The following is a 15040-nucleotide window of genomic DNA, read 5'->3' as shown; positions in this document are numbered from 1 at the left end:
CATTTCAAAACTGTGCAGAAGGGTGCATAGGTCCCTGATCTGAGACCACTCCTCCAGCGTGATTTGCCCCACCTCTGAATCTCGTTGGCCCAGGCTATACGTCAGAACGTATTGCACCAGGGCTTGTCGGTGCTGCCACAGTCGCTGCAACATGTGCAGAGTTGAATTCCACCGGGTAGGCACATCGCATTTTAGCCGGTGAAGTGGCAGGCCCAACGACTTCTGTAGAGATGTAAGTCGCTGAGCTGCGGGATGCGAACGGCGGAAGTGAGCACACAGCGACCGTGCCCTCTGCAGAAGGCCATCTAGTCTGGGATAGTGGGCTAAAAATTGCTGGACAACCAGGTTCAACACGTGAGCCATACAAGGCACGTGTGTGACATTGCCCCGGCGAAGGGCCGCACCCAGGTTTGCAGCATTGTCGCACACGGCCTTCCCTGGTTTCAGGTCCAGTGGAGACAACCATTCATGAAATTGGTTCTCCAGAGCTGACCACAACTCCTCAGCTGTGTGACTCACATTTCCCAGACATTTCAATGTAAAAACCGCCTGATGACGTTGAGCCCTACTGCCAGCATAGTAAGGAGGTGTGCAGGATCCCTTCTGCGCAGTTAGAAAGCTTGTGGCATGACCAGACAGGCTTTGGGTGCAGGTGGAAGACCGAGAGGAGGTTGAGGAGGCAGAAGCAGTGGAGGAACTTTGACATAAAGAGGATTGACGCACAACTCGTGGGGACGGCAAGACTTGGACAGCAGCCCCTTGTCCTGCTGTCACCATAGTTACCCAGTGCCCAGTCAGCGACATGTAACGCCCCTGTCCATGCCTACTCGTCCAAGTGTCTGTGGTGAAATGCACCCTGTCACACACAGAGTTTCTCAAAGAAGCGGTGATGTTGTGTGCGACATGCTGGTGGAGCGCAGGCACACCTTTCTTTGAGAAGTAGTGCCGACTGGGCATCTGGTACTGGGGCACTGCGACGGACATAAGGTCTCGAAAATCCTCTGTGTCCACCAGGCGGAAAGGCAGCATTTCTGTAGCCAAGAGCTTGCAGATGGTGAAATTCAACCTCTTAGCTTTCTCATGGCTAGGAGGAAATGGTCTTTTACTTGTCCACATCTGAGGGACCGAGGGCTGGCTATTGTGCTTAGACGGGGTTGATAAGGGTGTCCCCGGCAAACTGCCGGTCTGTGAGGAAGATGCAGGCGGACATGTTACGTTGCCTTGATCCAAAGGTGGTGCTATCGATGTCGGACAGCGCTCAAGACCAGCTGGTGTTACCACCTCCAAAGAAAATGATGACCTGCCAATCACGCTGGCTGTTGCGGGTAAAGAGGTGGCAGGTCTGCGCCCCAAAACAGGTGTGACTGCTGTCCTCCCAGTCACAGAGGATGAAGAGGCCGCGGATGCACAAGATATGGCAGACGGTGGTTGGCCCGGCCGGCTAGGCCGCATTGTAGCACACTGAGCTTCCCACTGCAACTTATGCTTCATGTCCATGTGCCGGTTCATGCATGAAGTACTCAAACTATGTATTTTTTGGCCTCTACTTAGCTTTTGCTGACAAATGTTACAGATAACACGAGTTGGGTCATCTTTATCGATCTGAAAAAATGCCCAGGCTATGCAAGGCTTAGCACCCATGCGACCTGAAGAGCCACCACAACTTGTGGTGAGAGGCAGAGTTGTGTTTGAGGATGCAGTTGTTGACGTGCTTCCAGTACTACGTCTCTGTCCAGGAAGGCGCAACCTGACCTCGTCGTCACTAGCATCTTCCTCCACCTCCTCTGCTGACCTCATCTCTTGGCTGACTGTGGGTTGACAGTAAGTGGGATCTCCGACCTCATCATCATCACCCTGTGCGTTATCACACCCGTCGTCCTCAGAGCCAACCTGTTCCTGCCCTGACAAAAAACTAAAGTTGTCGCTCCAATCAGGTATTTGAGTCTTATCATCGTCTTCCTCATTGTCTCCACCAACAGGAGTTACAGTTTGGGAATGAGGGTCTACATTATGGTCAGAACCTTCTGCGTCTGGTCCTGGATCCGACTCATAAAGATTCTGGGCATCAGTGCAGATCATTTCCTCGTCTGGATTCACAGAAGCGCTGGAGTCGACCTCTGATTCCCAGGCTATAGTATGAGTAAACAGCTCTGCAGACTCAACCATCTGTTCTACCTCATACTCAGACGGGCAGCTGGAGATTTGGGAGCTGTGAGGAAGCAAGTGCGATTTGGGTGACACCTTTGAGGACTGGAGTATTTGTGATGTTGAAGTTGATGTGGAGGAGAGCCCACTTAAAGGAGCACTTGATATCCGTTGAAGCACCTGCTGTTTTTGTGCCTCATCTGGAATTTGTAGCGATTGGCGTGGCCGTAAGAAAGGGATCTTATCACATTGTCCGCTAAAAGAAGTAGACATTTTAGTTTGGCTGGAAGATGGTCTTTCTTCTGCACCTACCCCACGGACACAACCTTTTTTCCCCTTCCCAACACGCCTATTCCCCTTTCCACCAGCAGCAGGCCTTTTTCCACTCATTTTGGTGGTTAACTAATTCACAACTCTGGAGTTGTTTGCACAAAAAAACAATGGATGGTAACCGAGCAGAGCTGAGTGGCCAAACTGTGGTATTAGGCCAAAACTATTGGCTGGGTTAGATGCAGAAAAAAATTATTTTTAATTTGCAACCTGATGGAGGTCAGTATAGATGGACTAATAGACCAAGTCCCACACACCGCTAGAAGCCCAAATATTTTTTCAGAGCTAGATGCAGAAAAAAATTATTTTTAATTTGCAACCTGATGGAGGTCAGTATAGATGGACTAATAGACCAAGTCCCACACACCGCTAGAAGCCCAAATATTTTTTCAGAGCTAGATGCAGAAAAAAATTATATTCAATTTGCAACCTGCTGGAGGTCAGTATAGAAGGACTAATAGAACAAGTCCCACACACTGCTAGAAGCCCAAATATTTTTTCAGAGCTAAATGAAGAAAAAAATTATTTTTAATTTGCAACCTGATGGAGGTCAGTATAGATGGACTAATAGACCAAGTCCCACACACTGCTAGAAGCCCAAATATTTTTTCAGAGCTAGATGCAGAAAAAAATTATATTCAGTTTGCAACCTGATGGAGGTCAGTATAGATGGACTAATAGAATGATGCTATGCCCAAAAGATTTTACTTCACTAGGTGCAGTAAAAAAATTGGTATTCTATACACAGGTGGTATATCTTGCAACACAGATAGGCTACTCCACTGACTAACACACTCTGCAATAGGCCAAAAAGGATTAGCTTTGCTAGATTCAGCCAAATGCTGTGAAAAAAACTTGCACAGCACTGGCACAGACCTGCCTGGCAAAAACTGATAGGAACTGATGTAACCTAGTCCTGAAAAGGACTGCAATTACAATTAGTCTTTACTCCCACAATCTATCTATTTAAGAGCACAGACCTGCTTGATAAAAGTCGTAGGAAATGCTGTAACCTAGTCCTTAAAAGGACTGCAATCACAACTATTCCCTACTCCCAAGCTATCTGTATATTTGTGCGAAAATTGGCTTGAAATTAACAAGGTATAGCGCACACAGCAACAGCGGTGCCGTCTAACACGCAGCTGCAGCAGTGAGAAAATGGTGGCGACGGGGAAAATGGCTTGGTCTTATAGGGCAAGGACATGTGACATACACTGCCAATGACACATGCCCTTCCTTGTGTGAAAAAAAGCACTTCGCTCCGTGTGTGCGCTGCTGATAGGCTGACAGATTGCACCTCCCCACTGCAAATGCGGGAAAGAGAAAAAAAAATGGAGATCTTCATTGTTCCTGCAGAGATCCATCCCCTGCCCCTCCCCCCGCCCCGCTGTACACTCAAACTGCGTATTAACATTAATTTTCATCATTACTGAGAAAAAATCCAGTTATGATTTTGGTGCACGAACAGTTATCGAACATAACCTCGAACAGCCGAATTTTTCTCAAATTGTTCGTGTTCGCCGACCGGCTCGAACACCGCCCAAAACAGCTCGAATTTGAGATTGGCGAACAGTTCGAGTAGAACAACGCTCATCTCTAGTGGGGACCTCCAACCTAACAGCAGACTGATTAACCACCTGAAGCACCTTAAATGGCCCCACAAACTTCGGACCCAATTTTTTGGAGGGAATCCTCAACCGCAGATTCTTTGAGGACAACCAAACCATGTCACCCACCGTAAACAAAACGTCTTTACGTTTCCTGTTAAAATACTTCTTAGACTTTTTGTTAGCCTCTTGAAGGTTACAACGTACGTCAGTCCAAACTCTCTCCAAATCACCGGAAAAATTCTCCTCCTCCGGCACAGCCGACACCAATTTGGAGAACGAACCAAACGACGGATGTCTCCCAGTACAACAAAAAAAAGGAGAACACCCAGCAGAAGAGGATGTATGGTTATTAAGAGCAAATTCAGCGAGTGGCAGAAACTCAGACCACCCCTCTTGATTGTCTGCCACAAAACAACGCAAAAACTGTTCAACATCCTGGTTCTTTCTTTCTGTCTGTCCATTAGACTCAGGATGATAACCAGACGAAATTGACAAATGGACTCCCAACCAGTCACAAAAAACATGCCAAAAGCGAGCCATAAACTGAGGTCCCCTATAAGAAACAATGTCGGTGGGAACGCCATGGAGTCTGACAATTTCCTTAACAAACGCCTTAGCGGGTGTCTTAGCGCAAGGTAGTTTAATGAAAGGAACGAAATGACACATCTTGCTAAAACGGTCCACGACCACCCAGATGACAGTGAAACCCTCGGACACAGGAAGGTCAGTAATAAAATCCATTGCCAGATGCCAAAGCAACCCCGCAGCAGGGGTATGCGAAGCCTTTGACCTAGAACACACCGTACATTGACGCACCCACTTGATGACTTCCCTCTGCCACCCAGGCCACCAAAAACTGCAACTTATAAGTCTCTTAGTCTCAGAAATTCCTGGATGACCTGCCAACCGAGACTCATGATATTCCACAAACAAATCTTTCCTAAAGGTTCTAGGCACAAACAACCTCCCATGGGGAGTGTTAGATGCGGCATCCTCCTGGGCTTTCAGAATCCCATCTTACAAAACGGAGTCCAATGCTGCTACCACAACTCCTTCCTCCTTCCTGTAAAATGCTCTCCTCCTCCTTGGTACCAACCATGGGAGAAAAACTGCGAGATAAAGCATCAGCATTAACATTCTTGGTACCAGGGATGTAAATAACAGAAAAATTAAACCAAGAAAATAAAGTGCCCACCTAGCTTGACGGGCATTCAAGCGCTTGGCAGCATCCAGATAAATCAAATTTTTATGATCAGTGAAAACCTGAACCGGAAATTTAGCACCTTCCAAGAAATGACGCCAATGTTCAAATGCGAGTTTAATAGCCAGCAATTCCCGAATACCAACATCGTAATTAAGTTCGGCTTCTAAAAATTTTTTCGCAAAAAAAGCACAGGGATGTACTCCATCTTTGTTTTCCTGAGACAAAACCGCACCGACCCCCACCGAAGAAGCATCAACCTCGACCAAAAAAGGCTTGGTCTCATCAGGCTGCATAAGGATGGGGGCAGAACTGAACCTCTCCTTGAGATACACAAAAGCTTCAATGGCCTCAGTAGTCCACTGGACAGTATTCGCGCCTTTCCTGGTGAGATCGGTCAGTGGCTTAACATTTATAGAAAAATTCTTAATGAATTTTCTGTAATAATTGGCGAAACCCAAAAATCTCTTTATCGATTTTAAACCAATAGGCCTAGGCCATTCCTGCACAGCCTGAATCTTCACCGGGTCCATCTCAAAGCCCTCGCTGGAGATAATGTAGCCCAAAAAACTAATTCTCTGTACAGCGAACTCACATTTCTCCAGCTTAGCAAAAAGTGAATTGTCCATTAATAACTGCAATACCTCACGTACGCTCTGCGAGGTATCTCCAGATCGGGCGAATAAATCAAAATATCATCCAAATACACAACCACATTCTTACCAATCAAAGGTCTCAGGATGTCATTAATAAGGTTCTCAAAAAACGCGGGTGCATTGGTAAGACCAAAAGGCATCACCAGATTCTCAAAATGACCTACCGGAGTGTTAAAAGCAGTTTTCCATTTGTGTCACCCTACCTGGATGCCACAAGTGTAATTAAAGCTGTGTCCGAGAGCAAGGGGGAGGTTCTCTGGTTAGGGGAACATTAGCATGCAATGCCTCCTGTCTCAGGCCAGTAGGGGGAGCAGGCTGCCCCTATAAAAGTTGGTACTGGGGACAGGGTTAGAGAAAACTGGATTGCCTGTCTCAGCTTTGAGACGTGTCCCAGAGTGGAGCAGGGACAGACAGTTGCACTGCACCTAAGAGGAAGTGTGGCAGTAGGAGAGAGCCACCAGCCAGAGACAAGAGGCGAAGAGAGCCTGTCTTGGCAGATAAAGACTTACTTTACCAGACTTTGGTGTCTGAGGCTGGAAGGATTCCACATCCCCCAGCAGAGAACCAGTCCGCAAGGGACTGTACATTCCTTGGCCTAAGAAGCCTGGAGGCCCTGCCACAACCGAAGGGACCAGTAAAGCCGTACAAGGCTGGGAGCAGAAAGGAACCCATGTCGCAGGCCATACAGGCGAGAAAGCACGGAAAGCTCGGAAACGTGGGCTGTTATCCTATCAGGAGGAGATAGTCAGAAGGAGCGCAGAAAGCACGGTAGGCCTACACCCTCACCCTGACCAGGGCCAATTTCCCCGTTGCTCTCAGACATCCAGGTCCCCTCCTAGCCGGGACTGTTTATGGGTCAGTTTACCTGTTTCAGTAAAGACCCTGGACTACAACCTATTGTCTGTGTGCTCCTTGCTCCTCCAGCACTATCATCACTGGGACTCTCACTATCATCACTCCCACCATCCACTATACTGCCCTGGGGCCGCACTCTTCCCGTGGGGAGTCACATTACCCTAGCTGCACACCTCATCAGCCCCAGCGGTCTGCATGCAGCGGCGGTTCCTAATAACCGCAAATCCACGGGTGGCGTAGTCGGACATTATCAGCAGAACATAGCAGACTACCATTGGCCTGACCACCCTGAGCCACGGAACCGGGTCGCCACTACTACCCCCATCGTTCCCCCTATGGCCCGGATCCGAGTGCCCCACGACCCAGGGGGCGAGTCAGCTTTGGCGTAGTCGGCAGGATCTCGTGCCCGCAACCACCGGGTACTGCGTGCCTGAAAAAGACTTTTGTAACTTACCTGTGGCGAAGTTTCCCGCCGTCCGGAGTCGTTTCCCGCCATCCGGAGCCGATTCCCGCCATCAGACGCCATCTTGGACCGTTTCCCGCCGTCTTCTGCTGTCTTCCCGCCATCCGCAGCTGCTTCCCGCCATCGGACGCCATCTTCAGGACGCCGCGCGGGAAGAAGAGGGGCGTGGACGTCAAAACCGCGCGAGATCCGAAGCTCCGCCCCACGCACCGACGCTGCGCAAGGTCCTGGAAGGGAGAGAGAGCGACGCTGACGTCATCGGAGTGCGACGCCAGGTCCTCGTCCAGAGCAGCAGCGGAGCCGCGGCCTACAGAAGAGGATCGTCGGAAGGTAGGCCACACTTCACTAGGGGGGGAGGAAGATGTCGGACACAGAGGCGCCCACTACCACCAACGCAGCTGCAGCAGCGGTGATGCCCTTTTCCCTGCCTTACATTCCTGGAGCGGCCTGGCTGCCCAAATACTCAGGGGAGCCCCATGCCCTAACTGACTTCAAGGAAAGGCTATACAGTTTGTTCCACGTTTACACCCTGACAGAGGAACAGAAGGTCAGCATACTAACAGGGCAGTTAACTGGCGCAGCCCAGAGGGAGGTAAAATCATGGCCCATTGAGGAGAAAGGGACTGTGAAGGGTATTCTGGCCCGGCTGCGGGGTACCTTTGATACGCGTACCTCCGCTGAAATTAAAATGAGGTTCTATGGATGTAAGCAGCGGGCACAGGACAGCATCAGAGACTATGCCCTAAATTTGCAGGAAGCCTTGAGGGCTATTCAACAAACTGACCCTGGCAGTGTGCAGGAAACCGATAAGCTGCTAACAGAACAATTCATAGAGGGTCTGCTATCCAGCGCCCACAGGGCCCAGCTGCGCCTCATGTTCTTCCAGAACCCCGACCTGACCTTTGCCCAATTTAAGGACAGGGCCATAAGGGTGCTCCGTGAATCAGCACCCAGTGGCGCTATAAACCCCCGGCGCCCTGCTATCACCTACCACCAGGAGGCGGCGCCCTCCTCTATGGACTCCGTGGAGGCTGATGCACAGGCCCTGAACCAAGCCCCGTCGAAAGGCCTGCACCACCAAGTCCAGGAGCTGACCAGGAGCGTCGCGGTGTTGACCAGGACCGTCCAGGTGTTGCAAGTGGACCCGTCAAGACCCATCAAGCTGGCTTCAAGTCCGGAGGATGTCCCGTGGCGTCGACAGAGGAGGATCCCGTCGTTCCGAGGGAGGCCCACAGACCGCTACGCAGAGGATGGACAGCCCATTTGCCGTCGATGCAACCAGCCCGGACACATTTCCAGGTACTGTAATTTAAACGGGTCCAACCTGGGGCAGAGGGCCAACCCCCAGGCATAAGATCACCAGGCCCTTACAATTGGCGTAATAAGTACGTTGGGGGGCGCCCGGTTTTACCCGTGGTGCTGGACGGTATCCCCATGAGCGCCTTGCTGGATACTGAGTCGCAAGTAACCACAATCCCTTATGTACTTTTTAAGCAGTATTGGACTGATGCTGATATCACACGGTATCCAGACAGTAACTTGAGCATCATCGCCAGTAATGGCTTACCCGTGCCGCAGATGGGGTTCAAGGAGATGACCATTAAAATTGGTAAAGTTGAACTGCCAGCACACGGAGTGATTATTGTGGACATTGACCGTCATGAAAGTCACCCTAAAATAACTGTGGGTACTAACATAATTGAAAATTGTCTTTCAGAAGTAATTGTAATTCTACAACAGGTGGCGGTGAATGCTAGTTCCAGCCAAAAGAGAGTCCTCAACAAGGAGATAAAAGCCCTGATGAGACGGCAGCAGGTAGAACTGTCTGGTGGTGAGATCGGTAGCGTAAGACTCAGTGATCCATTCCCCATTTCCATGCCTCCCAAAAGTGAAATGATGATCTGGTGTCGGACTGCAATCGGGTTGAGAGGTAGAGACTACCAAGCCATGGTAGAACCCGTGTACTCAGACAGCAGGCCCACCATTTTGACAGCCCGGGGGGTGGTTGATGTCCATCATGGGAGGGTGCCCGTCCGCATCCTCAACATTGGAGAGAGGGAAGTACACTTACCCAGGTACGCTACACTCGCCAAACTGTTTGTCGTCGAACACAAAGCTATCAGGGCCGTGGAACCCTTGCCTCCATCTCCTCAGGCGGAGGGTAATGGCTCCCAGAAACAAAAGGAGGACTGGTGCCAGAAACTCCACGTGGGTGCTGACTCCACTCCCCTGCACCAAAAACAAGGAGTCTACCGGGTGGTACAGGAGTACGAGAGAGTCTTTAGTAAGCACCCGCTAGACTTCGGCAGAGTAAAGGGGATAGAACACCACATCCCCACAGGGAGCCACCCACCAATAAAAGAGAGGCACAGACCTGTACCCCCTGCACATTATCAGAGCGCCAAGGGTATGCTGCGGGAAATGAAAGAAGCTGGGGTCATTAGAGATAGCTGTAGCCCCTGGGCAGCCCCCTTGGTTCTGGTGAAAAAGAAAGACGGCACCATGAGAATGTGCGTGGACTATAGACAAATCAACCGTATTACCCACAAAGACGCATATCCGCTGCCTAGAATAGAAGAGTCTTTAGCCGCACTAAAATCTGCTAACTTCTTTTCTACTTTGGACCTTACTAGCGGGTACTGGCAGGTTCCTGTGGCAGAGGCTGACAAGGAGAAGACCGCCTTCACCACCCCGATGGGACTGAGCGAATTCAACTGTATGCCTTTCGGGCTCTGCAACGCACCAGGGACCTTCCAGCGGCTGATGGAATGCTGTCTAGGGCACCGAAACTTCGAGACGGTCCTCCTTTACCTGGACGACGTGATCGTCTATTCGAAGACCTACGAGGACCACCTAAGGCACCTGGCCGAGGTGTTCGAAGCCCTGGCAGGCTATGGCCTGAAGGTAAAACCATCGAAGTGTCACCTGCTGAAACCAAAGGTCCAGTACCTAGGGCACGTGGTAAGCGCGAAAGGAGTGGCCCCCGACCCTGACAAGGTCACGGCAATCAAGAGCTGGCCAAGCCCCTCGAACATCAAAGAGGTGAGACAGTTTCTCGGGTTGGTAGGCTACTACCGAAGGTTCATCCCCGGGTTCACTAAGATGGCAGCTCCTATGCAGGACCTCCTGATCGGACAGTCAAAGTCCAGAAGTCAAAAGCCACCCTTCAAGTGGGATAAACCGGAAGAGGAGTCCTTCCGCCAGCTAAAGTTGGCCCTCACTGGGGATGAGATCCTGGCCTACCCTGATTATGGCCAGCCTTTCATTCTCCACACGGATGCCAGTATTGTGGGACTGGGAGCCGTACTGTCCCAAAACCAACAGGGCAGAGAACGGGTGATCGCATACCCCAGCCGGAAGCTGAGGCCCACCGAGAGGAACCCGGAGAATTACAGCTCCTTCAAGCTAGAATTCTTGGCGGTGGTGTGGGCCGTGACGGAACGCTTCAAGCATTACCTGGCCTCCGCAAAGTTCACCGTGTACACGGACAACAACCCGTTGACACACCTGGACAATGCAAGACTGGGTACCCTGGAACAGCGGTGGATGGCCCGTCTCTCCAACTATGACTTCGTGATCAAGTACCGGGCAGGCAAAACCAACGCCAACGCGGACGCCCTATCAAGGATGCCTCACTTACCCGAAGGTGACGAAGACCCAGAAGAGCTGGAGGAGGTAGAACTCCCCGCGTTTCACCGGTATGGAGCCGCTCAACACTCTCACCGCGTGAAGGAGGAGGATCTAACAACTGTGATGATGAATCCCCTACCTCACCACAGCTGGGCCGAGACCCAAGATAGTGACCCTGCAGTCCGCCTGGTGAAAGATCTGCTGACCCGGGAAGACGCCCGCCTAGATCCAGATGCCCCAGAGGAAGCCAAGCAGCTATGGAAGGAGAAGAGCAAGCTGTTCCTCTACGAAGGCAAGTTGTGCAGAAGGATTGTCAACCACCGGACACACGTGCTGACCTGGCAAGTCGTGGTTCCAAGGCGGGATGCAGCTATGGTCCTGGGATCTTACCATGACAGAGCGGGACACTTCGGTTGGAAGAAACTGGAGTTCCTACTAAGAGGAAGGTTCTTTTGGGTCGTCATGAGAGGAGCAGTAGAAAAGTGGTGCAGAGACTGTGGCCCTTGTCACCTGAGGAGGAAGGACCGCACCAGCCAGAAGACACCCTTGAGGCCCATCGTCACCACGCAGCCTCTTGAGCTGGTAGCTCTGGACCACGTCAAATTGGCTCCAAGCCGGTCCGGATACATCTATGCCCTGACAATCGTGGACCACTATTCCCGTTTTCTAGTGGTGGTCCCGGTAAAGGACTTGACAGCCCAAACAGCGGCCAGAGCCTTCCAGCAATACTTCTGCCGTCCACACGGGTATCCGGAACAGGTCCTGACAGACCAGGGTCCAGCGTTTGAAGCTGAAATCTTCCAGGAGTTCTGCAACCTCTATGGCTGTAAGAAGATTCGTACAACGCCTTACCACCCCCAAACCAACGGGATGTGTGAGAAAATGAACAATATAGTCATTGATCTCCTGAAGACGTTGCCCCTGGAGGAACGCAGCCTGTGGCCAGAAAAACTGCCGGACCTGGTAGACATGTACAACAATATCCCGGTGAACGCTACAAACTGCACCCCGGCTTACCTGATGCGAGCCAGACCGGGTAAGCTGCCCGTAGACCTGGAGATGGGAGTCCTAATACCTGAGGACACCTCCCCGGATGTGGACTGGGATACGGAAAGGCAACTGCAGTACAAGAAGGTACAGGAGAGTGTGGAGAAGAGCCTGGCCCAGGTGAGAGAGAGGCAAGAAAAACTCTTCAATCAACACGCCCCTGCTGGTCCCCTAGAACCTGGTGAGCAAGTCCTAAAGCGAAAAAGAAGGCTACATAAGTTGGACGACCAGTGGGAAAGGGAACCCTACACCGTACTGCAGTCTGATCACGACAACCCAAAGGTGTGCGTAATCACCAAGGACGGTGGTGAAACCACTAGTGTCGTCTCCAGAGACCACCTCAAAAGGTGCCCCGAGAAACTCCGTAGTGCAGAAGAGGATCAGAGTGACCTTGAACCCGCAAAGGACAAGGAAGAAATGATCAGCACTGTTCTCGGAGAGTTCCCTCAGTCCTGGACTCGCATAAATGATGCCATAGTGGTACCTGTCCTGCATTTCCTGCAACCGGCACAGCAACAACCAACATCAGAGCCGGAAGGTGAAGAGGAGCAAGCGGTTCCAGAGGCAGAAGAGCCTGTACCAGCAGCCCAGGAGAGTCAACCCTCTGCTGACAGTGAGCCTGCCATGCCTGCGGTAAGCCAAAGGACCCACAGACAGCTGCCTGCCCTACCTGTACACCCAGCTGGTAGCTGTACCCCTAACGCTAGTGGGGAAAGCCAGGTTGGTCCACCACCAGACAGTGGGTTAAGGAGGTCAACCAGGAGCACAAAGGGACAGATACCCGCTCGCTGGAGAATATAGGGTGCACTAAGATTGTAAATAACCTTGTTGCCAAATGTTAAAATGTTTGCCAAAGTTACCTGCATGTTTATTGATAGTGTGTTTCAGTTTCTTGCAGCAACCGTAAGGACTCACAGGTTATGGACTTTTTATAACCGGGACCTTGTATGGACTGCGTTCGGAGCTTAACCCAGGAATGAACTAAGACTGTAAAGGACTTGGGGTAGGACAGACCCCCACCTGGTTAAGGCTCCCCGTTGTATTGGTGATATGGACACCCGGTCACAGACCACACTGTGACCTTAAGAACTCAATTTGTGCGTCGTCTGTCTATTAATGTTTTATTGTTATGAATATTGTCTTTGTTTGCTGTTTAGTCCCGGAGTACTAAATTTCACTAGGGGGGAATGTGTCACCCTACCTGGATGCCACAAGTGTAATTAAAGCTGTGTCTGAGAGCAAGGGGGAGGTTCTCTGGTTAGGGGAACATTAGCATGCAATGCCTCCTGTCTCAGGCCAGTAGGGGGAGCAGGCTGCCCCTATAAAAGCTGGTACTGGGGACAGGGTTAGAGAAAACTGGATTGCCTGTCTCAGCTTTGAGACGTGTCCCAGAGTGGAGCAGGGACAGACAGTTGCACTGCACCTAAGAGGAAGTGTGGCAGTAGGAGAGAGCCACCAGCCAGAGACAAGAGGCGAAGAGAGCCTGTCTTGGCAGATAAAGACTTACTTTACCAGACTTTGGTGTCTGAGGCTGGAAGGATTCCACATCCCCCAGCAGAGAACCAGTCCGCAAGGGACTGTACATTCCTTGGCCTAAGAAGCCTGGAGGCCCTGCCACAACCGAAGGGACCAGTAAAGCCGTACAAGGCTGGGAGCAGAAAGGAACCCATGTCGCAGGCCATACAGGCGAGAAAGCACGGAAAGCTCGGAAACGTGGGCTGTTATCCTATCAGGAGGAGATAGTCAGAAGGAGCGCAGAAAGCACGGTAGGCCTACACCCTCACCCTGACCAGGGCCAATTTCCCCGTTGCTCTCAGACATCCAGGTCCCCTCCTAGCCGGGACTGTTTATGGGTCAGTTTACCTGTTTCAGTAAAGACCCTGGACTACAACCTATTGTCTGTGTGCTCCTTGCTCCTCCAGCACTATCATCACTGGGACTCTCACTATCATCACTCCCACCATCCACTATACTGCCCTGGGGCCGCACTCTTCCCGTGGGGAGTCACATTACCCTAGCTGCACACCTCATCAGCCCCAGCGGTCTGCATGCAGCGGCGGTTCCTAATAACCGCAAATCCACGGGTGGCGTAGTCGGACATTATCAGCAGAACATAGCAGACTACCATTGGCCTGACCACCCTGAGCCACGGAACCGGGTCGCCACTACTACCCCCATCGTTCCCCCTATGGCCCGGATCCGAGTGCCCCACGGCCCAGGGGGCGAGTCACATTCATCACCCTCCTTTATTCGTAACAAATTGTATGCCCCCCGGAGATCAATTTTAGAGAATCACTTGGCCCCCACTAACTGGTTAAACAAGTCAGGAATTAACGGCAATGGGTAGGAATTGCGTACGGTAATTTTATTAATTTCGCGAAAGTCCAGACATGGACGTAAACCGCCGTCTTTTTTTTTTACAAAAAAAAATCCAACAGCAACAGGTGACTTAGAAGGTCTAATGTGACCAGCAGCCAAGCTCGTCTGTATGTATTCCTCCAAGGCCTTTCTCTCAGGGATAGTCAGATAAAATAAACGACTCTTGGGAAGAGTAGCTCCAGGAACAAACTCAATGGTGCAATCATAGTCCCTATGAGGAGGTAAAACTTGCGACTCCTCCTCTGAAAAAACCTTCCAAAAATCTTGAATAGGTACAGGTAATTCCCCTTTTTCCACAGCCGCAATGCGACCATTACAACACTTATCATAGCACTTAGGACTCCATGACTTAATCTCATTAGTAGACCAGTCCAGTAAAGGATTGTGCAGTTTTAACCAAGGCAAACCTAAAACTACTGGAGAAGGTAAATTATTTAATAAACCAAATCCAAATTTTCCTGGTGAATACCATTGATAGTGAGGGGAAATTCAGCAACCTTGTGAGTAATACATTTCAAAGGAGTGTTGTCAATAGCAATCACAGAAATAGGTGATGACAAAGGTTTGGATTCCAATTTAATTTTTTGCAAAAACCCTTTATCAATCACATTAACTGTTGAACCACAATCCACAAATACCTGAAATTCAATCAAATCTTCCTGCAATGAAGTACTCCCTGAAAGAAATACTCCCTTAGAATTCAAACAAGCAATACAGGCGTAAC

Source organism: Phyllobates terribilis, unplaced genomic scaffold (genome assembly GCF_046119375.1).
Source record: "Phyllobates terribilis strain yellow unplaced genomic scaffold, ASM4611937v1 Scaffold_3__8_contigs__length_932513732, whole genome shotgun sequence".
Taxonomy (NCBI): domain Eukaryota; kingdom Metazoa; phylum Chordata; class Amphibia; order Anura; family Dendrobatidae; genus Phyllobates; species Phyllobates terribilis.
This window is presented reverse-complemented; position numbering follows the sequence as displayed.